Below are 22,819 nucleotides of genomic sequence, written 5' to 3'. Positions count from 1 at the left end.
CCCCCTTGGGAATCACGCAATGATTCCTGCTGCAATTCCCACTCTGGCCTCAGGGTGGCACTGCTCCTCTTCAATGATGGTCATTTATCCCTGCTATGCTGTAAGCTGTAAAAACCAACTGGGACTTTCCAACAAGACCGTCCTAAAAGCTGAAGAATAACAAAAGGAAAATAGTCTCAGAGGGCACCATGTGTCAGAACTCTAGCTTGCCAGGTTTAGCTTGTTCCCTGCAGCTCACAGCCCTCTTCCCAGTGCACCAGTGACCCCAGGACTACGACTCCCTAGTTCCTCACCTCCAATTTCAGGCCCCGCTACATTGGTGGGGTCCTTGGCAAGAGGACAAATGGAGGGCTTGGTGCCAGTTGGTCAGGAATTCTGGGATCCTGGTACCCAGAGTCTAGTCTGAGCGTGTGTATTAGTTTCCCAGGGCTGCTGTAGCAAAGCACCACAAACTGGGTGACTTAGAAAAACAAAAAAATATTGTCTCACAGTTCTGGAGCCTAGAAATCCAAAATCAAGGCATCAGCAGGGCTGTGCTCCCTCTGAAACCTGTATGGGAGGCTCCTTCCTGGTCTTTCCCTAGTTTCTGGGGGTTTGCGGAATCCTTGGCATTCCTTGGCTTGTTACTGCATCACTCCAGGCTCTGCTGCATCTTCTCATGGCCTCCTCCTCCCATGGGTCTGTGTCTCATGTTAACTAATTACAACTACAACAACCCTATTTCCAAATAAGGTCACAGTCTGAGGTACTGGGGGTTAGGATTTCAACATATCTTTGGGGGCTCCTCAATTCAACCCATCAAAGGATGGGTATATGGACTCTTGCCTGTGGGAAGGGATGTAGCCAGAGGAGGTACAGAGCAGGGGCTTCTCTTGCTCTGGGCCAGGATGGTCCTGGGAATGGGGGCAGGGAGAAATGACATCCTTAACCCCCCATCATGGGGCATGCCCCAAGACATCTGGACTCCTAGAAATCTGGAATGAGAGAGGCCAAGTCCCCTCTCTCTTCCTCTTTTCTGCTGTGGACCCGCCTTGTGTCCAATGATTGGTACCAGGAGAGACCTCACCCTCAGGCAAGACCACAGTAAGTGACCTCAAAGCCTTTCTCTCTCTGCCCTCAATAGTATCTCAATAAAACTGCAGCCCAACCTTCTTGTGAATGATAGAGGCCTACAGTAATGGGGGGTGGGGTAGGAGCTGTCCTTCCAGGAGCACAGAGTGCCCTTCCTCTCTCAAGGGACAGATGATTCCGCCTTAATGCAATTCTTCATCTGCTCCATCTCCAGCTGCTGTGAAAGCAGGCTCCCAAAGCAGTCCCAGTGAGAGATAAGGGCTCTTTGCCTGAAATGAAAAATTCATGAAGGAAGACTAAGGATGGGGCATTCGGATAGCAGCCAAGTTGCTGTGCTCTGGGGACATGGCAAGAAGCTGGAAAAGCCAAATGGAAATTTTCTCTCCTCTCCAGCACCTACCTTCAGGCTCCCCTTCCATGTTCAGTAGGGCTCCTTTCTCCACTGTACCCGCATACCCCTCCTCAGTCTCATTTGAGACTCCAGGCCAGCACCAGCAATGCCCATATGCCAGGGCATTCAGGAAGAGGGGTACCTCTCCTTACCCAGACTGGGCATCTACCAGCAGCCTCAACAAAACGTGCGTTGTTTCTAGGGCAAGCTGGCACAGTCCTGACCACCTGCACCCCCAAAGCTGGAGGAGCCACAAACTGGCTATTATTTGCCCCTGGGAGGACCCCTCCAGATTACTTCCTGTTCCAATTCCCTGACCCACAAATCTGACCAAAATTCATAAGATCGGTCAGATGATGATAACTTACAAATTGGGGGGGAAGCCTTGGATCTGTTGTCACCATGCTGGACAGACAATGGTTTCAATAAAGGGGGAAAAACCCTCGAACCCTCAGAGTTGGAGAATTTGACTCTAATGTAGAGATGGGTTGAGAAATGTGACTGGCTGGCCTGTGATACGCAAGATGCATAAGATTCGCAGATGCTAGTGCAGAGACGGTGAGCGCTGGGGCAGTGGCTGACCCCCAGAAATCAGGTAGAAGGGCAGGCTGTCATCACAGGGGAATCAGACTCCACCGTCAGTGGGAAATGGGGAGCTTGAGTTTCCTGCTGCAGAGCTGCGGTGCTTCCTCCTAGTCACGGGTGCCACGGGAAAATCTTACTCCACCATCCCTGCCCAGTCCAGCTGGGGCACTCCATCAGGCAGAGCACAGATAGGCCTATCTGCCCCCACGCAACCTAAACAGGAGTCTCTGACAAGACATCAACAAAAAGACAAGTTATGTTTTCCATGTACCACCCTGATGTACTTGAGAGCCTAGCCATTCAGACACCAAGTCCAAGTGTAATTGAGTCATTTCTTCTTCTGTGTGTGGAAAGTCTTTTGGAGCTTTTTCCTGAAGATGATAAAAGGGATTTGTACTCCCATGGAACACTTGAAAAGTATAAGTATGAAGACAAACAGGGGGAAAAAATGTACCTGTAATCTCACCACCCAGAGGCAAATTATTAATATTTTGACATATTTCTTTTTTATTTTTGTTCTATGACTTTTTTATTTTACTTGAAATCATACCAAATATATCACTTTGAGCAAGCGTACTTTTCCCCTGGCATTAATGATACTCCACAAACATATTAATGGCTGCATAACTGTCCACAATAGGCATATGCTATAATTTGCTTAATTTGATCAATCTTCTGCTCTTGGACATCTAGGCTGCTTCTGTTGTTTTGCTAACTTATGTGATTCATATTTATGCTTTAATCCTTGTCCATCCATTTCCTTAGGAGAGAGTCCCAGAAATGGAATTATAAGGTCAGAGTTTCAAAGGCTATAAATATTTTCAGGATCTTCTTTCAAATTGCCAAATGGCACTTCTGGAAGCTTGTACATCCCAGTAGTTTATGAAAAGCCTGTCTCTGCAAGACTTAATTCTAAGCTTCACCTGGTCATAAGGCCAAAGCTACACAGTAAGGGGTGAGTGGGGCATGACTGAGCTTGAAGTGGAGGAAGAGTAGACCCAGCCAAGAGGAACTGGAACAGGCAGAGCTAGCAAGGCCGAGGCTCACAGAGAGCACCAAAATTTGAGGACACTTTTAAGACATGATTTCTGGAGGATGCAGCCACAAATGGAAAGAGAAAAACCTTTGGACCCAGGGCTGGAAGGAAAGACAGCTGGAGTCCGGAGGCCAGGCTGAGGTCCAAGAAAAAGCATAGAGTGTGAAGAAGGGTGTTGAGGGCCCCAGAGCTGTTGCTCATTCAGGAATATTAAGGTTGTTTGGGCATGACGCGCACTAGGGTAAGTCTGGAGGAGGTTGAGGAATTGATTTTAAAGAAAAGACATTTAGGAATGGATAAAGAGAGGTGGTTCCAATGCTGGCAAAGAGAGGATAAGCGTAGTTTCAGATGTTCTATTGTAAAATAGGAATGAATATGTCAAAGAGGAGATCTGAAGGTGGCCCATCTCACCTTATTGATTTCTACTGTTGACTGACTGAATGAGTCACTTTTATTGGAGAATAATTTCCTTTTAATTTTTTTAATCTTGCTTATTTGACTGTGTCATCTCTTTAATCAGTCACATTGCCGCTTCTTTTTTAAAAATTTATTTTATTGAAGTATAGCTGATTTACAATGTTGTGTTAATTTCTGCTATATAGCAAAGTGATTCAGTTAGATACCTGAATACATTCTTTTTCATATTCTTTTCCATTATGGTTTATCACAGGATAGTGAATATAATTCCCTGTGCTTATCCATTCTGTATATAATAGTTGGTATCTGCTAATCCCAAACTCCCAATCCATCCCTCCCCCACTCCCCTTCCCCCTTGGCAACCACAAGTCTGTTCTCTATGTCTGTGAGTCTGTTTCTGTTTCATAGATAAGTTCATTTGTGGCATATTTTAGATTCCACATATAAGTGATATCATACGGTATTTGTCTTTCTGACTTACTTTATTTAGTCCTTCCATGTTGCTGTGAATGGCATTATTTCATTTTTTTTTTTTTTTTTTTGCGGTACGCGGGCCTCTCACTGCTGTGGCCTCTCCCGTTGCGGAGCACAGGCTCCGGACACGCAGGCTCAGCGGCCATGGCTCACGGGCCCAGCCACTCCACAGCATGTGGGATCTTCCTGGACCGGGACACGAACCCATGTTCCCTGCATTGGCAGGCGGACTCTCAACCACTGCACCACCAGGGAAGCCCTATCTGTAGACTTTTTAATGATGGCCATTCTGACCAGTTGAGGTGGTACCTCATTGAAGTTTTGATTTGCATTTCTCTAGTAATTAGCAATGCTGAGCATCTTTTCATGTGCCTGTTGGCTATCTGTATCTCTTTGAAGAAATGTCTATTTAGGTCTTCTGCCCATCTTTCAATTGGGTTGTTTGTTTTTTTGTTACTGAGTTGCATGAGCTGTTTGTATACTTTGGAAATTAAGCCCTTGTTGGTTGCATCATTTGCAAATATTTTCTCCCAGTCCATAGCTTGTCTTTTCGTTTTATTTTTGTTTTCCTTTGCTGTACAAAAGCTTGTAAGTTTGATTAGGTCCCCTTTATTTACTTTTGCTTTTATTTCTATTGCCTTGGAAGACTGGCCTAAGAAAACATTGGTACAGTTTATGTCAGAGAATGTTTTGCCTATGTTCGTTTCTTTTTTAAAAAACTAATTAATTAATTTTATATTTTTGGCTGCATTGGGTCTTCATTGCTGCATGCGGGCTTTCTCTAGTTGCGGCGAGTGGGGGCTACTCTTCATTGTTGTGCATGGGCTTCTCAGTGAGGTGGCTTCTCTTGTTGTGGAGCACAGGCTCTAGATGCACGGGCTTCAGTAGTTGTGGCACACGGGCTCAGTAGTTGTGGCTCGTGGACTTTAGAGTGCAGGCTCAGTAGTTGTGGCGCATGGGCTTAGTTGTTCTTCGGCATGTGGGATCTTCCTGGACCAGGGCTCGAACCCATGCCCCCTGCGTTGGCAGGTGGATTCTTAACTACTGTGCCACCAGGGAAGCCCCTATGTTCATTTCTAATAGTTTTATGATGTCATGTCTTATATTTAAGTCTTTAAACCATTTTGAATTTATTTTTCTACATGGTTTGAGGGTGTGTTCTAAATTCATTGATTTACATGCAGCTGTCCAACTTTCCCAACACCACTTGCTGAAGAGACTGTATTTTCTCCATTGGATATTCTTGTCTCCTTTGTCAAAGATTAATTGACCATAGTGTGGGTTTATTTCTGGGCTCTCTATTCTGTTCCATTGATCCATATTGTCCAAGAGCCAATACAATGCTCTTTTGATTACAGTAGCTTTGTAGTATTGTCTGAAGTCTGGAAGGGTTATGCCTCCTGCTTTGTTCTTTTTCCTCAGGATTACTTTGCCACTTCTTGATGAAACATGGGATTCCTTTCTTTTAAAATCAGATTTATTGTTTTCCAATTACACATGTAAAATTTACTCATAGCCAAAGAACCATAGTATATAGAAAAGCATGAAGTAGAAGAAAGAGAATAAGGATCATCTATGACCTGAACAACAAAAGATAAGCATTGTAGACATATTGATATAAATTCTGCCAGATTGTTTTCTATACATTTTCCTTCTCTCTCCCTCCTCTCTTTCTCTCTCTTATACACACACACAGAGAAAGGTAATTATATTATATATTATAGCCATTTCTTATTGTGGTAAAATATACATAACATAAAATTTACCATTTTAACCATTTTTAAGCATATAGTTCTGTGGCATTAAGCACATTCACATTGTTGTACAACTATCACCACCATTTATCTCTAGAACTTTTTCATCTTCCCCAACTGAAATTCTGGACCCATTAAACATTAACTCCACATTCCCCTCCACCATCAACACCCAGCCTCTGGAACCACCATCCTTCTTTCTGTCTATGAATTTGACTCCTCTAAGTATCTCATGAGAATGGAATCATACAGTATTTGTCCTTTTGTGACTGGCTTAATTCACTTAGCAGTATGTCTTCAAGGTTTATCCATTATAGCACATGTCAGAGTTTCCTTTCTTTTTAAGGTTGAATAATATTCCATTGTATACCACATTTTATTTATTCATTCATCTGTCAATAGGCACTTGGTATATATAATTTTTAAGCTGTCTTCCCCCTGCCCCCTACCCCGTACTGGGCGGCACGTGGAATCTTAGTTCCCCCACCAGGGATCGAACCCATGCCCCATGCATTGGAAGTGCAGCGTCTTAACCACTGGACCACCAGGGAAGTCCTAAGCTGCCTTTTTCATATACTATATTATGGATATGATTTCATATCAATAAGGTAAGATTACGTTATTATTTCAATGTCTTGTTAGTATTTCATTAAACAGATATTTTATGTTATTTAACCAGGCTGCTGATAATGAGCACCTGATTGTTTCCAAATTTGTACTTAATAAACCTCTCAGTGATGAACAATCTTTACAAACTTTTATTGAAAAATACTTCATACATGAGAGGATATAATATATACGTAAAGCTTAAAAGATAATAATAAAATGAACTCCTCCGTACCCCCCTCCCTGCTTAAGAAACAGAGCATGATCAGAAGCTTAGAAGCCCCCTGGAGTTCCTGCCCCAGCTTATCAGACTCTCATCCTCCTAGAGGCACTACTATCTTGAACTTTGCATGAATCATTCCCATGCTTTTCTCTATAATTTTATTCTATGAGTATTTATCCTCCACCCCAATAAACTAGATCCTAAGTATAAGCCTACAGGATAAAATAAAGAACAAGAGTGCTGGGCTTCCCTGGTGGTGCAGTGGTTGAGAGTCCGCCTCGATGCAGGGGACATGGGTTCGTGCCCCGGTCCGGGAAGATCCCACATGCTGCGGAGCGGCTGGTCCCGTGAGCCATGGCCACTGAGCCTGCGCGTCCGGAGCCTGTGCTCCGCAACGGGAGAGGCCACAACAGTGAGAAGCCCACGTACTGCAAAAAAAAAAAAAAAAAAAAAGAACAAGAGTGCTACAGGCATCTTGATTCCTGGCCTTCCTTTCTAGACTAGGGACCCTGACTTAACTGAGCTCTACATTCACAGCCTGGAGCTTACTATATGATCAGCAACTGTTTGATGAATGAATGAATTTGTAAATGAATGAGTGAGTGAGTGAGTGAAAGAACCAAGTTCAATGGAACTCTCGCCATAAAGATTGACTAAACTTCTACTTCCTTTACCAAGGAATAAGGGAGAATTTCTTTCTCAAAGACCTTGGCCCTAGACTTCATGACCCTAGACTTTTCCCCTTGTAGGACCTTTCCTGTCAGGGCCCCTGCAGGCCATTCTGTGGGCCACCTACCATCTAACATATGCAAACTCACTTTGAAAAGGCCCGTGAAGAGATTTTTATACAATAGATAACTGACACCGTTTTTTTATGTGTATTTTTTAAACTGTTCCAGTCATCCACTGTTACATAACAAACTCAGTGCCCCAAAACAAGCATTTTATTATGCTTATGAGCTCTGTGCATCAGGAATTGAGACAGGATCTAGCAGGGGTGGCTTGTCTCTGCTGCCTGATGTCTGGGGTCTCAGCTGGGAAGACTCAGAGGCTGAGGATATCCCAGTGGTTGGGGGCTGGGGCCAACTGGAGGTGTCTTTACTCACATGTCTGGCTGTTTGATGCTGGGTGTTGTCTGGAACCTCAGCTAGGCTGTCAGTTCCAACACCTACACGTGGTCTCTCCACGTGGGCTAGTTTGGGCTTGCTCAAATTAGCTTGTAGCTGGGATGAAAGAGAAGGTGTACAAGAAAGCAAAGCACAAGTGCATGCCATTTTCATGATCCAGCCTTAGAAGTTACATAGCCTCCCTTCTTCCATACTATTGATATATTGACTGAGGCAGTCACACAGTTGCCCAGGTTCAAGGCATGGGGGGGTGGAAAGTTTCTAGAAGAGTATGTAAACAGGAGTTATTGTGTCCATCTTTGGAAAACATAATCTGCCATGCTTTTGCTTTCGTTTTCTTTAAATTGCATAATCTACACTCAAAAGAAGAAATATAACATCTGAAGAGTCTAAAACTCTCCAATCATGTCTGTCTCCCTTACCTTCAACCAAAGGGAACCACTCTCGTGAATTTTTTTTTTTTTTTGAGGTACACGGGCCTCTCACTGCTGTGGCCTCTCCCGTTGCAGAGCACAGGCTCCGGACGCGCAGGCTCAGCAGCCATGGCTCATGGGCCCAGCCGCTCCGCGGCATGTGGGATCTTCCTGGACCGGGGCACAAACCCGTGTCCCCTGCATTGGCAGGCGGACTCTCAACCACTGCGCCACCAGGGAAACCCAACTCTCGTGAATTTTGTGTTAATTATGCTCTTGTTTTCTTTATAATTTTGCCACCCCAGGTTTGTTCCTAAATAATATACTGTTTCGTTTTGCCTGTTTGCAAACTTTACAAAAATGGAGTCATACAGAGGTATACTTATGTAATCTTGTTCATTTACTCTTGTGTCAGGCAGGATTGACCTGGTTATGCTGTGGTAACAAGCACCACCCAAATATCTCTGGCTTATTACTCTAAACATACTACATATATGTTGAGTTGGCTGCAACTCTGCTCTGGGATCCAGGCTGAAGGAGCAGCTCCTATCTGGAACATCACTAGTCTTGTGGCAGAAGGAAAAGAGAATATGGTGGGCCACGAGCTGGCTCTTCAAACTCCTGCTCAGAAGTGACAATTGTCTGTTTTACTCACATTCTATTGTCCAAAGAAACCACGTGGCTAAGCCTAGGGTCAATCAGGTTGCAAATATAATCCTCACGTAGATAGGGACCCCAAAGAGAGTAGCCCTAGAGGGGCAACAAATATTTTGGATAATAATACAGTCTACCCCAACATTCTCCTTTGGTCACAAATATTTATTTCCCTTTTTTCTGTAAAATAAATTCACTCGTCTCACAGGAGACAACCTAAATTCTCATCTAACCATGGCACCAGACTTTTTTTTTTTTTTTTGGCTGCGTTGGGTCTTCATTGCTGGCTTTCATCTTGCAGGCTTTCTCTACCTGTGGCGAGCAGGGGCTACTCTTCATTGCAGTGCACGGGCTTCTCATTGTGGTGGCTTCTCTTGTTGTGGAGCATGGGCTTTAGGTGCACAGGGTTCAGTAGTTGTGTCATGGACTCTAGAGCACCGGCTCAGTAGTTGTGGCTCACGGGCTTAGTTGCTCCGTGGCCTGTGGGATCTTCCCGGACCAGGGCTCGAACCTGTGTCCCCTGCATTGGCAGGCAGATTCTTATCCACTGTGCCACCAGGGAAGTCCCTGGGTGAGTGTTTTAAAGCCTCCAGTAGTGAGGGACCCATAGAGAGGGGGAATGAATATTCTGAATACTAATACAATCTACTGCAGAAAGCAAGTCAAAAAACCTCACAGCCCCCAGGAGGGCATATGCCCTCTCTAGGAAGAAAATAGAATAAGAAGGACCTCCAAGATGGCAGAGGCAAGAACTATGAAGGACAATGGCCTGACAAATCCCCTCTTCCCCTGAGAGCAGGACTAAGACCTAATCAAGAAACATTCCCTCCACCTAGGGTCCAGTGGTTAAGAATCCGCCTGCCAATGCAGGGGACACAGGTTTGATTCCTGGTCCGGGAAGATCCCACATGCCGCGGAGCAACTCAGCCTGTGTGCCACAACTACTGAAGGCCGTGTGCCCTAGAGTCCATGTGCCCTAGAGCCCATGCCACAACTATTGAGCCCACATGTCACAACTACTGAAGCCCGTGGGCTCTAGGGACCACATGCCGCAACTACTGAGCCCACATGCTGCAGCTACTGAAGCCCGCACGCCTAGAGCCCTTGCTCCACAACAAGAGAAGCCATCACAATGAGAAGCTCTCACAGCAACAAAGAGTAGCCCCTGCTCACTGCAACTAGAGAAAGCCCACGCATAGAAACGAAGACCCAACGCAGCCAAAAAAAAAAAAACTCACCTGATTAATGACAAACTTGGTCGTGTGACCTTTTTGGCCAATGTGATGTGAACACAAGTGACATGTGTCACTTCCAAATAGAAGCTTTGTTAGGGTGACCAAACATCTTGATTTGCCCAGGACTATTCTGGTTTTAGCACTGAAGTTGTGTGTCCCAGGATACCCCCATTCCTGGGCAAAATGGGATATTGGTCACCCTAGCTTTATGAATCATTACATGGCCAAGCACTCTCTTTTTTTTCCTTTTTCATGAGACCACAAATATCATTAGAAACCTCCCATGAGCCTTGATCGCAGAATGAAGAGGAGATGCAGCTGACCTCTGTGGACATGTAACATGAACAGGAAAGAAGTCTTTGTGGCTGTGAGCCGTAGAGATGTGAGGGTTGTTTCTCACAGCAGCCTTAGGCATAACTTAGCTTATCTGACTGAGAACACTGGACATGGTGTTTCTGACATTCAGCCATTCATTCATCTACTTCTTGTTGATGTCCCAGCAGACCCTGCCTCTTCTTTCCCTCCCTAAGGTTATACCAATTTTCTCCTTGAAACTCTGGTACTGTTGTGAGTAGGGTTGCCAAACAAAATACAGAATGCCCAATCCAATCTGAACTTCAGATAAACAATGAATAATTTCTAAACAATTTTTACCAAATTTAAACTGATCAAATTTATACTTTTTATTAGTAAATTCACTAAATTAACTTTTTACTATTGAAAATAATTTTAATAAGTATAATCCCATGCAATATTTGGGTCATACCCATACTAAAAATTTATTTACTATCTGAAATTCAAATTGAACTGGGCATTCTGTAATTTTATTTGCTAAATCTGGCAAGCTAGTTGTAAGGAAAACACCTTCTGAGGTGCCTGGGACAAGGAGTATACTCAGAAAATTTCCTCTTCTGCAGGGAGGCGGCATTGTGAAGTGGAGTGGTCCCCAGACTTACTTGATCATCACACTTAAGAGGAACTTTAAAACAGGGACCTACGGCTTCCCTGGTGGCGCAGTGGTTGAGAGTCCGCCTGCCAATGCAGGGGACACGGGTTCGTGCCCCAATCCGGGAAGATCCCACATGCCGCGGAGCGGCTGGGCCCATGAGCCATGGCTGCTAAGCCTGCGTGTCCGGAGCCTGTGCTCCGCAACGGGAGAGACCACAACAGTGAGAGGCCCGCGTACCGCAAAAAAAAAAAAAAAAAAAAAAAAGGGACCTACGTATGACCTCAGACCTAATGAATTAGAAACTTGGGATACCTAGGGAATTCATACTCTAAAAAACAAACAAAACTCCCTGGTTAATTCTGATTGTCAGCCAGGTTTGGGAATTACTGGTCTTCTCTCTTTTTTTTTTTTGCCACACCATGTGGCATGTGGGATCTTAGTTCCCTGACCAGGGATCGAATCGAACCCACACCCTCTGCCTTGGAATCAGAGTCTTAACCAGTGGACCGCCAGAGAAGTCCCTGGTCTTCTCAAATTTTAAAGCGCATGCAAAGAACCTAGGGATCTTGCCAAAAAGATTCTGAATCAGTGGGTCTGGGGTAGGACCTGAGGTATGGCATTTCTACCACATTCCCAGATGATGCTGATGCTGTGCGTGTGTACATCACAATTTTGTTTGAGTAGCAAGGCTTTTAGAGCAGTGGTTCTCCAACCTGATTGTGCATCAGAGCTACTGGGGGGCTTGCTTTACCAGATTGCTGGGCCCCACCCCAAAGTTTCTGATTTAGTAGGTTAACAAGTAAGTAGGGCCCCTGCTTGCTAGAAAAGTGCCGGGGACCTCACACTGAGAACCACTGCCCTAGGGGAAAGCATTCGGGCTTTGGAATCAGACTGACCAGAGTTGAATTCCATCCCAACATGTGGACCACCTCCAGCAAATTCCTTACGATGGTACTCCACTCTGACTATACATTAGAATCACCTGAAGAACATAAAAAATTCAGATGCCAGCATCTTATCCCAGATCACATTAAATCAAAAAAGCTGGGAGACCCAGAGCCACAGTTTACAAAGCTCCTTGGGTGATTCTAATGTATAGCCAGGGTGGAGAGTCATTGAAGTGCTTTGAGCCATTCTCCTCATCTGAAAATGAAGACTGTGGGGATTAAGTGAAATAAAAGATGTAAAGGATCTGGTACAAGGCAGGCACTCCAAGCAGCTGCTATTACTTCTTCTCTCTCTATTGTTGCTTTCTTCCTTGCCTTCTACCTTAGAGGAAGAGTTGTCTCCAGGCCAGTCCAAGGCCCATCTGGTCCCCCTCCCCCACAAAAATAAACCTAGTCGCCTTTGTCATTTTGCTTCTGTCACTGCCCCCTCTCACCAGCCTCTTAAGTCTATTTCCCATGGGCTCCTCTCTATGACTTTTAAAATACTCTGAGCACCCTCATCCCTCAATCTTGCTGCCATCCTGTTTCCTGCCCCTTCTCATGAATGTATTTTTTAAGCACGTGGCCTACAACTGGGCCAATTCCTAGGTTCTCCTTAACCCCTGGGAACAAGGGACTCATTCTCTCCATCCCTGAACCTAAATTTTACCACACAGACACCCAAAAATTATCACGGCTGTTTGAATGGTCAACCCCAAAGGTCTTTTCTGAGTAATTATTCTCCTTCAATTCAATTGAACAAACATATTTAGTGCCGTCACTGGGGTACAAAGGTGACTGAGTCACCATCCTTGCCCTCAAGGGGTGGGGTACAGGAATGGCTATTTATGTAAATAAGTCAATAGTATTGATGAGATAAGAGCTATGATGTAAAGTATGAACCATGTGGATTCTTGACTTAGCACTCAGACTTAGTTAAGGGCCTTGAGCATAAATATTTTTTGAATGAATTAATGAATGACTGAATGAATTAATGAATGATTGAATGAATGAATGAACTCCACAGGAAGGTGAGGGAAGGCTTTATGAATGAAATGACCTCGCAGCAGTGTCCCAAAGGATGAGTAGGGTTTTCCAGGTGGGGAAGTGTATAGGTAGGTGTTCCAGATGGGGTCAAAGGTATGGGAGCAACAAATAGCATGACACATTCCAGAAATGGTGATGATGTAACTGGCTGACAGGGAGGTGTGAAGGGGAATGGGAGGAGGGAAGGCTGAAGAGGGAAGGTGGTTTGGAGGTGGAGGTGTAAAGAGATGCTGAAGGACATCCTGTGCCTCCATGAGAGTTTGAATGTTATCACTTAGGTAATGGAAACCATTCCTGGGTTTTAACAAGGGAATAGATTGATTAAAATTGCATCTTGAAAGGCAGCCTGGCAGCCACTTAAGCTACTGGGAGAGGATGAAACCCTTGGCAAGAGTATATGGGAGAGGAGCAGAGGGTTTAGGAAAGAACTCATGGCTCAAGAGTCAGACCCAGGAAGGAGAGTCCACAAGACAGACTAATGGGGGAGGTAGGGAAAACAGAGGTTCCTGCCACCAGAGTCCCAGGCTACCAAGAAGTCAAGAAAGGGGGACTGAAAGCCGACTTCCAGATGTGGGAGTTACAGTGACCTTGTCAGAGCTGACCCCGTGTCTCAGGGATCTGTCTCAGCAGGGGCAGAGACAGAACTACAGCAATGGGCATCACAAGACCACTTCCTGCCCCTGTGATCTCTGTGACCACGTGCCTGCTCTCTCCTTGTCTCTCTCAACGGAAGTACAAACTTAAAAATATGAAGGGCTTCCCTGGTGGCGCAGTGGTTGAGAGTCCGCCTGCTGATGCAGGGGACATGGGTTCGTGCCCCGGTCCAGGAAGACCCCACATGCCGCGGAGCAGCTGCGCCCGTGAGCCATGGCCGCTGAGCCTGCGCGTCTGGAGCCTGTTGCTCCGCAACGGGAGAGGTCACAACAGTGAGAGGTCCGCGTACTGCAAAAAAAAAAAAAAAAATGAAGCCACGGGAAGTAATTTTTTTTTTTGCTGGGACATTGAATGTAAGTTTTCTTCTTTTTAAAAAACTTCTTACCTAAAAATGTTCAAACATATACACAAGTAGAGAGAATGTTACACAGAAACCCAGGTAGCTATCTTCCACCTTCCAGAATGATCAGCTCCTGGCCAAGGCTGTTCCACCTCTACACTCATACCCAATGAGTGTAGCAAATCCCAAACATCACATCATTTCATCTATAAACATGTCATTACCTCTGACATATAAAGACTGAAAAAAATTAACAATACAATTAATATACCTAAAATCAACAATTAATATCATCCAAAATACAATGTGTTCAAAGTCCCCGATTGTTTCATTATTTTATTATTTTTACAATTTGTTTTAATAAGACCCATGTGTTGCATTTGGTCAATCTCTATCTCTTACATTTCTTTTACCTTTCTAATTGTATAGGATCCCCTCTACATTTTCCTTTGCATTTTACGTGTTGCAGAGGAAACAGGACACCTGCTATCTTGACAGCTCATGGTTAAAGGGGCATGTCCTCAGATCATATGGCCTACTTCTATTTTGCTTTCTTTTGTATGAGTAAACTTTTTATTGATGTATTACCTATTACACAAAAGTATATAAATTGTACGTGTGCAGGTTGATACATTTTCATAAAAGAACACACCTGTGTAACCACCACTGAGATCAGGAAACAGGACATTATGGGACCCCTTTCATGCCCTCTCCCAGTGTCTACTACCCCACAGATGTGACCTGACTTATTCACACCATAGATTCATTTTGCCTCTTTTTGAACTTTATATAAATGGAATTATACAACATGTTCTCTTTCAGAACTGGCTTCTTTTGCTCAACATTATGTCCATGCTGTTCCTTATGACAATGGTTTGTTCATTCTCAAAGCTGTATAATATTCCATTGAATATGAATATACCAGTTAGCTTACCCATTCTAGTGTTGATGAACATTTGGGCTGTTACAAACAGTGCTACTATGAACATTAGTGTATGTTGCTTTGGGTACACACTTTGGTATGAATGTTATGCATGCCTAGATTTTCATTTTGGCTCGACTGCATACCACTTGTGTGACCTTGAGCACATTATTTCCCCTCTCTAGCCTCAGTGTCTTGATTCGTAAAATGGGGACAATAATACCCACCCTGTGGAGTTATTGTGAGGATTAAATTCAAGAAAGCATGTAAAACAGTTCTTGGCTCTCAGTAAGGGTTTAATAAGGGTTGGCTATCATTATTCCTACCTGTCTTGTGCTAACTTCTCAATCTCCTTACTGTTTTCCTCCTCCTGCCTCTTAAAAGTCCATTTTCCCAAGTTTAAGGTAAACTGGTCTCGTTTTCTCTCTCTGAAACTTATCTATTCTCATGACTTCCACTATCATGTATGTGGGCAACTTTGCAAAGGGTTACATAAAAACTTTGACCCAAAAACTCTTGCCTTGGGTCTTCCCTGGTGGTGCAGTGGGTAAGAATCCGCTTGCCAATGCAGGGGACATGGATTCGAGCCCTGGTCCGGGAAGATCTCACATGCCACAGAGCAACTAAGCCTGTGTGCCACAACTACTGAGCCTGTGCACCACAACTACTGAGTCTGTGCACCACAACTACTGAAGCCCGTGCGCCTAGAGCCTGATCTCCACAACAAGAGAAGCCACCGCAGTGAGAAGCCTGCGCACCACAACGAAAGAGTAGCCGCCACTCATCGCAACTAGAGAAGGCTTGCGCGCAGCAACGAAGACCCAGTGCAGTGAAAAATAAAAATAAATAAATGAAAACCCTTGCCTACAAAACTCAACCTTTCCCCTAATCTCCAATCCTGCCTTTCTAGTCCCAATGTACTATTTGCCCTTTTCCTTGCATATTATCTGTTACCATGATCTCACCAGACCTAAATAAGACTTGTCTTTCCTCCTCCATATTACCATTACCTTGGAATCCTCTCCGACACTTCCTTTCCCCTCGCACCCCAGATTTAACCTGCAGGAAGTCCTGACAAATCTTTCTGTAATCACATCACTCCTTCCTTGCTTTTCCTTCCCTCTGTCAAGTTCATATCTTTATCACTTTACACCTAAGCTAATCAATCACCTGCTGTCTCTTCTATCTGGCTCCAGTCTCTCCCACAATAAATTACCCTGAACATTGCCTTCAGACTAACTTGACTAAGATAGTACTTGATGACAAATAATCATAACAGAGCATATGACTGCTGGAATGGTGCCATGAAGAGCTCCATGAACCCTCTCCCCAGTGAAACAACCATAATTGGTGAAAACTATTTTAAAAAATTAAAACCCCAAATGCAACAATTTGTAGTCTCTGAAATTTGTTTTAAGAGCACACAGTAAATTAAGAAACTTTTATTCAAGAAAATCTAAATCTTAGCAAGAAAAGTGAGAGTTGTACAACATAATAAATACAATTAACACTGTTGTATGTAATATATCTCCACTAGAATAGTCCAGCCAAGTCACTAAACAAACAAACAAGCCAACAATAACAACAAGCCCCAGAGAGGAGAGGAATCCATATCCAAAGTTACTACATTACCCAAAATATCCAGTTTTCAACAACAAAAATTATGGTACGTGCAAAGAAATAGGAATGTATGACCTATACACACAAAAATCAGGCATCAGAAACTGCCTTTGAGAGGGCCCAGTTGTCAGACTTACCAAAGCCTTCAAAATAATTGTTATAAATATGGTCAAAGAACTAAAGGAAACTGTGTTTAAAGAAGTAAAAGAAGGTCTGATGACACATTCTCTATTTATTTATAGAAGTATATTTATAGAAGTAAAGGAAGGTCTGATGACACATTCTCTATTTATTCTCATTAAATAGAGAATCTCAGTAAACAGAACTTATAAAAGAGAACCAATGGAAATTCTGGAATCAAAAGTTCAATAAGTGAAGTGAAAAATTCATTAGAGTACTCAGAATAGCCAAAACAACCTTGAAAATGGAGAGCAAATTTGGAGGACTCACACTTTACAATTTCAAAACTTACTACAAAACCTCAGTAATCACTGTGTAATATTGGCATAATGATAGACACATAGATCAATGAAATAGAATTGAGAGTCCAGAAATAAACCTATACATTTCTGGTTAATTGATTTTTGACAAGCAAGGGTGACATTCAGGGTGAAAAGTATAGCTTTTTCAACAAATGGTGTGGGACAACTGGATATTCACATGCAAAAGAATGAAGTTGGGCATCTTCCTCACATCGTACACAAAAATTAACTCAAAATAGATTATAGACCTAAATGTAAGAGCTAAAACTATAAAACTCTTAGAAGAAAGTATACAAGTAAATCTTCATGGGTCTTGGGATAGGTAAAGTCTTCTTAAATATGATACCAAAAGCACAAACAAAACTAAATAAATTGGACTTCAAAATCAAAAACTTTCATGCTTCTCAACCATTTTTAAATGTACAATTCAGTGGTATTATGCACATTCACATTTTTGTACAACCATCACCACCATCCATCTCCAGAACTTTTTCATCCTGCAAAACAGAAACTCTACCCATTAAATAATAACTCCCATTACCTCCTTCCTGTGGTCCCTTATAACCACTGTTCTTTCTGTCTCTATGAATTTGACTTTTCTAGGCTCTTCATATAAATGGAATCATACAATATTTGTCCTTTTGTGACTGGCTTATTTCACTTAGCATAACGTCTTCAATGTTCATCCATGTTGTAGCATGTGTTAGAATTTCCTTCATCTTAAAGGTTGGATGGTATTCTATAGTATGTATATACCACACTTTGTTTATCCATTCATCCATCAATGAACATTTGGGTTGTTGCCACCTTTTGGCTATTGTGAATGTTGCTATGAACATGGGTATACAAATATCTGTTGGGATCAAGTAGCATGTGGAAGAACGTTTTAAAATTTAATAGTTATGAAATTATTATAATGTGGAGTAGAATAATTATAACCAGCACACCAAGCTTGCTGTATTATAGATGTTATTACTTGGGTCCACAGGGATTCTCAACCTCAGCACTACTGACCTTTTGGGCCAAATAATTCTTCATTGTGGGAGCTGTTCTGTGTGGCAGCATCCTTGGCCTCTACCCACTAGATACCAACACCACTCCCTTCAGTTCTGACAACCAAAAAATGTCTCCAGACATTGCCAAATGTCCCTTGGCAGGTGAAACTGCCCCCAGTTGAGAACCACTGATTTAGGATGATACAGAAGAAGGTATTTAATATAAAAAATGAATGAATTTAATGAAACTATTAAGTAAATAATAAGCAGGTAGTAAAGAGATAGGGTCAAAATGATGAAGGTGATATGCAGATGCCTGGAGCTTAGGATGCCTGGGGCATGCCATGCACTGAGCTAGGATAGCCAAATCCTCAGGCAGCTAAGAGGAAGCCGTCAACTTAGATGAAGTATTAACTAGCCTCTGTCACGGGCCCACTCTATCTTTCCATCTTCTCGGCTATTGATTCTCCACTTGGACTCTTCTCTGGACAAATCAACTTGTATTCTTCCACTTAGAGGCCTCTGTCCCTGTTGTCCTCCCCCAACTGGAATGTCATGCCACCCCAGCCTGACTTCAGCCCATAGACCTTCAAGGGCCAGTTCAAATCTGTAAGAATCCAAATCAGAAGAAATTTTTCCCTCCTCAGAATAATTGTTCATGTTGATTACACTTTATTGCTTACTGCTCAGTCCTTTTTAGTCATCTCTTCAAATATTTCCCCTTGCCCTATATAGAGATGGGACTTCACTTCCTGGTTCTCTCTCTCTGATACTAAATGTCTTGCTTGGTAAAAATATTTACTTTCTTGTTAACTCAAATATTTGGTAAAACAATATAGGGATCTCTGGTAGGATGTAAACAGCTCAAAAATAGCTCAAGAGGGCTTCCCTGGTGGAAATAAAAAATAGCTCAAGAACATGAAATTATGCAGGAAATGATTGTAAAGCACTTACTTAATGCACAAGTTTTACTGATTCCTCTTGAGTTAACAGCATGAACAACTCAATTTTTATTACTGTAATTAAGGATGACGTCAAGAAAAGGAATACATGGTGACTAAGAAGTCATCTTTAGCCAACCACCTGTCTGACACTCTGCAGACATTATAAGGCTACAACAGCTTTGTGTGTGTGTGTGTGTGTGTGTGTGTGTGTGTGTGTGTGTGTGTGTGTGTGTGTGTGTGTGTGTGTTACATGAGAATTTTCAGTTCTGGGTCCTATGTATGTAAGTGTAAAAGTTACCACCCAATTTATCTTTCAAACTGAGACCATTTGACAGTGAAAAACACTCTTTCAAATTTGGGGGACACTATTCAAATTTTGCCAGGACAGTAGGCATAAACCACGACTGTCCTGGGCATAAAACCACCCTATGATTTTACTATAGACAACTTCACATGTAGGTTTAAGGAAGCAGCCTGAATCACAGACAAGGTTATTGTTCAGCACTGTTTGACTAGCCAGAAGGAAGCTTTCCTAATAACAAAAGAGGCTAAACCCTTGAATTTCACCATAGTTTGTTCTCGTGGAACTACTGCATGCTGGCACTTAGAACTTCTAAACAAACTTCATCTCTGTTATCAATCAGAAGCTAGCCAGGAGGCCTGGCCCTGGGGCATTCTGAGCTCACTGCCTAGACTTTACACACAGGCAGCACTTGGTGTGACAGACAATAAGGTGACAATTTTGGAGTCCTCAGAGCCTAAGGTATCTCAGGCCTTGAGGGGAATCTCATGAACACCCAGGTTGCAGCTTTTATCACTATTCTCTCAGCTACAGACTTTCCCATTTTCCTCAGAGTGATTATGCTGACGAGGTCTGGTCTCAAAAACCTTAACTTATGGTGGGAATGTAGATTGGCAGCCACTATGGAAAACAGTATGGAGTTTCCTCAAAAAAATAAAAATAGGGTTGGCATATGATCCAGCAATCCCACTCCTGGGCATATATCTGTACAAAACTATAATTTGAAAAGATACATGCACCCCTATGTTCATAGCAGCACTATTCACAATAGCCAAGACATGGAAACAAACTAAATGTCTATCAACAGATGAATGGATAAAGAAGATACAGTACATATATACAATGGAATATTAATCAGCCATAAAAAAATGAAATAATGCCATTTGCAGCAACATGGATGGACCCAGAGATTATCATACTAAGTAACGTAAGTCAGAAAGAGAAAGACAAATACCATGATATCACCTATATGTGGAATCTAAAATATGACACAAATGAACTTATCTACAAAACAGAAACAGACTCACAGACATAGAGAACAGACTCGTGGTTGCTAAGGGGGAGGGGAAGTAGGGGAGGGATGGATTGGGAGTTTGGGATTAGCAGATGCAAACTATTATATATAGAATGAATAAACAACAAGTTCCTATTGTAGAGCACAGGGAACTATATTCAATATCCTGTAATAAACCATAATGGAAAAGAATATGAAAAAAACCCTTAACTCAGTCCTCTGAACCCTCTCTGGTAAGGGTATTCTGAAGGAAAAGCTTCTCTCACTAGGTGGTAGATATAACTAGTAAAAAAAATCCTGCATGCATTGGGGCAATGGGTAAATGAGAACTTTCTGTACTTGCTGCCCAATTTTACTGTGAATCTAAAACTATTTTTAAAAATAAAGTCTACATAAAACCAAATCCTGAATCCTGTGACCACTACTTCTGAGGGACAGAACTTAGAAAATGAGTTAGCACTTAGAGGAAAAGAAATTTTTTATATTTCTTTTTTTTTTTTTTTGGCCTTCCCACAAGGCATGTGGGATCTTAGTTCCCCGACCAGGGATCGAACCCGCACCCCCTAGCATTGGAAGTGCAGAGTCTTAACCACTGGACCACCAGGTAAGTCCCTAGAGAAAGATTCTTAAATGGGTTCCTACAATAACTAGGGCAAACATTTATTAAGAGCTAGATATGTGGCAGGCACTGTTTGATGCACTTTACATCTATTAACTCATTTGCTCCTCACAGCACCCCATAAGGGAAGCACAAATACTGTCATCTGAATTTTATGGGAAAAAGTGGGCACAGGGAGGTGCAGTACTTGCCCAAGGTCACAAGGCTGGGAGAGGCGGAGGCAGGATTCAAGCCCCAGCAGCAGAGGGGCCAAAGCCCATTGCTCTCAATCATTCACTAAGGATACAGAATAATGAAAATGACAGGCTGAGTGAATCACTGATTTTGCTAGGAAAGAATAAATAGAGCTCACTACCTTCTCTGACCTCTGCTGCTCGCTATCTCTCTGAAGACCTCCAGGACTTTCACAAATCCTGCTGAGAGGCCCCAGGTGAGTTTAGAGCCACTTCTACTTCGGTAAATTGATGGAGCTTTAGTCATTCCAGAACGTGAGTGGGTGCACACCCTCTCCCTTGTTCCCTTTATAACAAGGCACTCTTATGCTTTCAAAAGTGTACTTCATAGCCACGTCCTAACCACTGGTTATCCCAAGCCAAGCCTCACCAAATCCTCAATCCCAATAGGCTACTAAACTTGAGTCCATTCTGTCTCCTAAATGGCCTCCCACAGAAACTCTTTATAGAGGGAAATAGTATGATTCAACAGAATATGGCAAGAGCCAAAGCAGAAGAGAGGAAACAGAAACCAGAGACCAATAAGGAAACAGTTCTATGTGCTGCAAATGGTAATGGTTATTTAAACCAGCCAGAGCTGCAAAGGAGAAGATGCACGTGTCCTTTCCCTCTTTCTCCTCTGCCTGGCCTCATTCTGCACCTCCCTTTGAGCCTCCGTGACACAATTGTGCTTTAGAATTCCCGAATTGGATGGACATCCCTTTCTGGAACTCTTGGCTGAAGCTGTGTTCCTGACATGGGTGGAAAAATCCATTCGCACAATGATAAGTCCATCTGCAATCTACTCCCAACAGCTGCTTTCTGTGGCTCTGAATCAAGCTGGAGAAATCTTCCCGGATATCAGGAGCCACTACATGCTTTTCAAGGCCTAACAAGACATCTCAGTCTCCTTCAGCAAACACAAGCAGGAGCAAACCTGTTTCCCCAGCACGCGTGCAGACGTATGTATGGCCACCAAGCAGTACTATTTAAAGACACAACAACTGGAAAACTGTGGAGCAGAACCAAGTGCATGAACACACACGTGCACACACACACATCCAACTGGCCACAGATCTAAAGCTTTTTTCTGGAAGCTCAAACTGTTTTAACACAGAGTCGGAACTATGGGCGTCCCTCACTAAAATCCTTTGGGTTTTTCTTTCCTAAAATAGAAGAGAATATAGAGGAATAAATAAATGCTGAGGTAAAAAAAATTTTTTGACAACGGAATGACAAAAATACAGCAATGGCAAAGGATTCTTTCTCCTCCTTCACCCTAGAAAACCACAAGTGTGGGTTCTCTCAAAGGCAGATCCAAAGGATCTGGGGCTAAATTCAGGCTTGAGAGTCTATTTCTGTTCACATTCTAGGACTTCCACACCTTCAGAGTGGGCAATGGGCTTCAGGAGTTCCTGACAGATAGATTTTTATGCAGTGGTTTTTGGTCCAGTGCTGATCAGCCTTCAAAGGGATGAAACATGAGCCATTGGACACTTGGATGGGTGAACAGGAAAAAGGAAGCTCCATTTTTTCTTGTCATAATCCTGAAATGTGTTGGAAAAAATTTAACATTGATACAAATACCACTTCCCTTCTCTGGCTAAATGGCTACTCTCATCTCAACCCCTGCTCTTGGTAGGGTGGCCCTGTCTGCCCTAGAGCAGTTGGCCTTTCAAGACAGTCAAGTGTTCTATTCGTGGTAAAAGCACATGCCATTGCAAAAGCAGTTTCAGACTCAGAATTTTAGAACTGGACCTAATTCCATAAACCAATGTGTAAGTGGGTGGGGAACTAGTCTTGAATG

This window comes from Lagenorhynchus albirostris, chromosome 1, assembly GCF_949774975.1.
Source record: "Lagenorhynchus albirostris chromosome 1, mLagAlb1.1, whole genome shotgun sequence".
Taxonomy (NCBI): domain Eukaryota; kingdom Metazoa; phylum Chordata; class Mammalia; order Artiodactyla; family Delphinidae; genus Lagenorhynchus; species Lagenorhynchus albirostris.
This window is presented reverse-complemented; position numbering follows the sequence as displayed.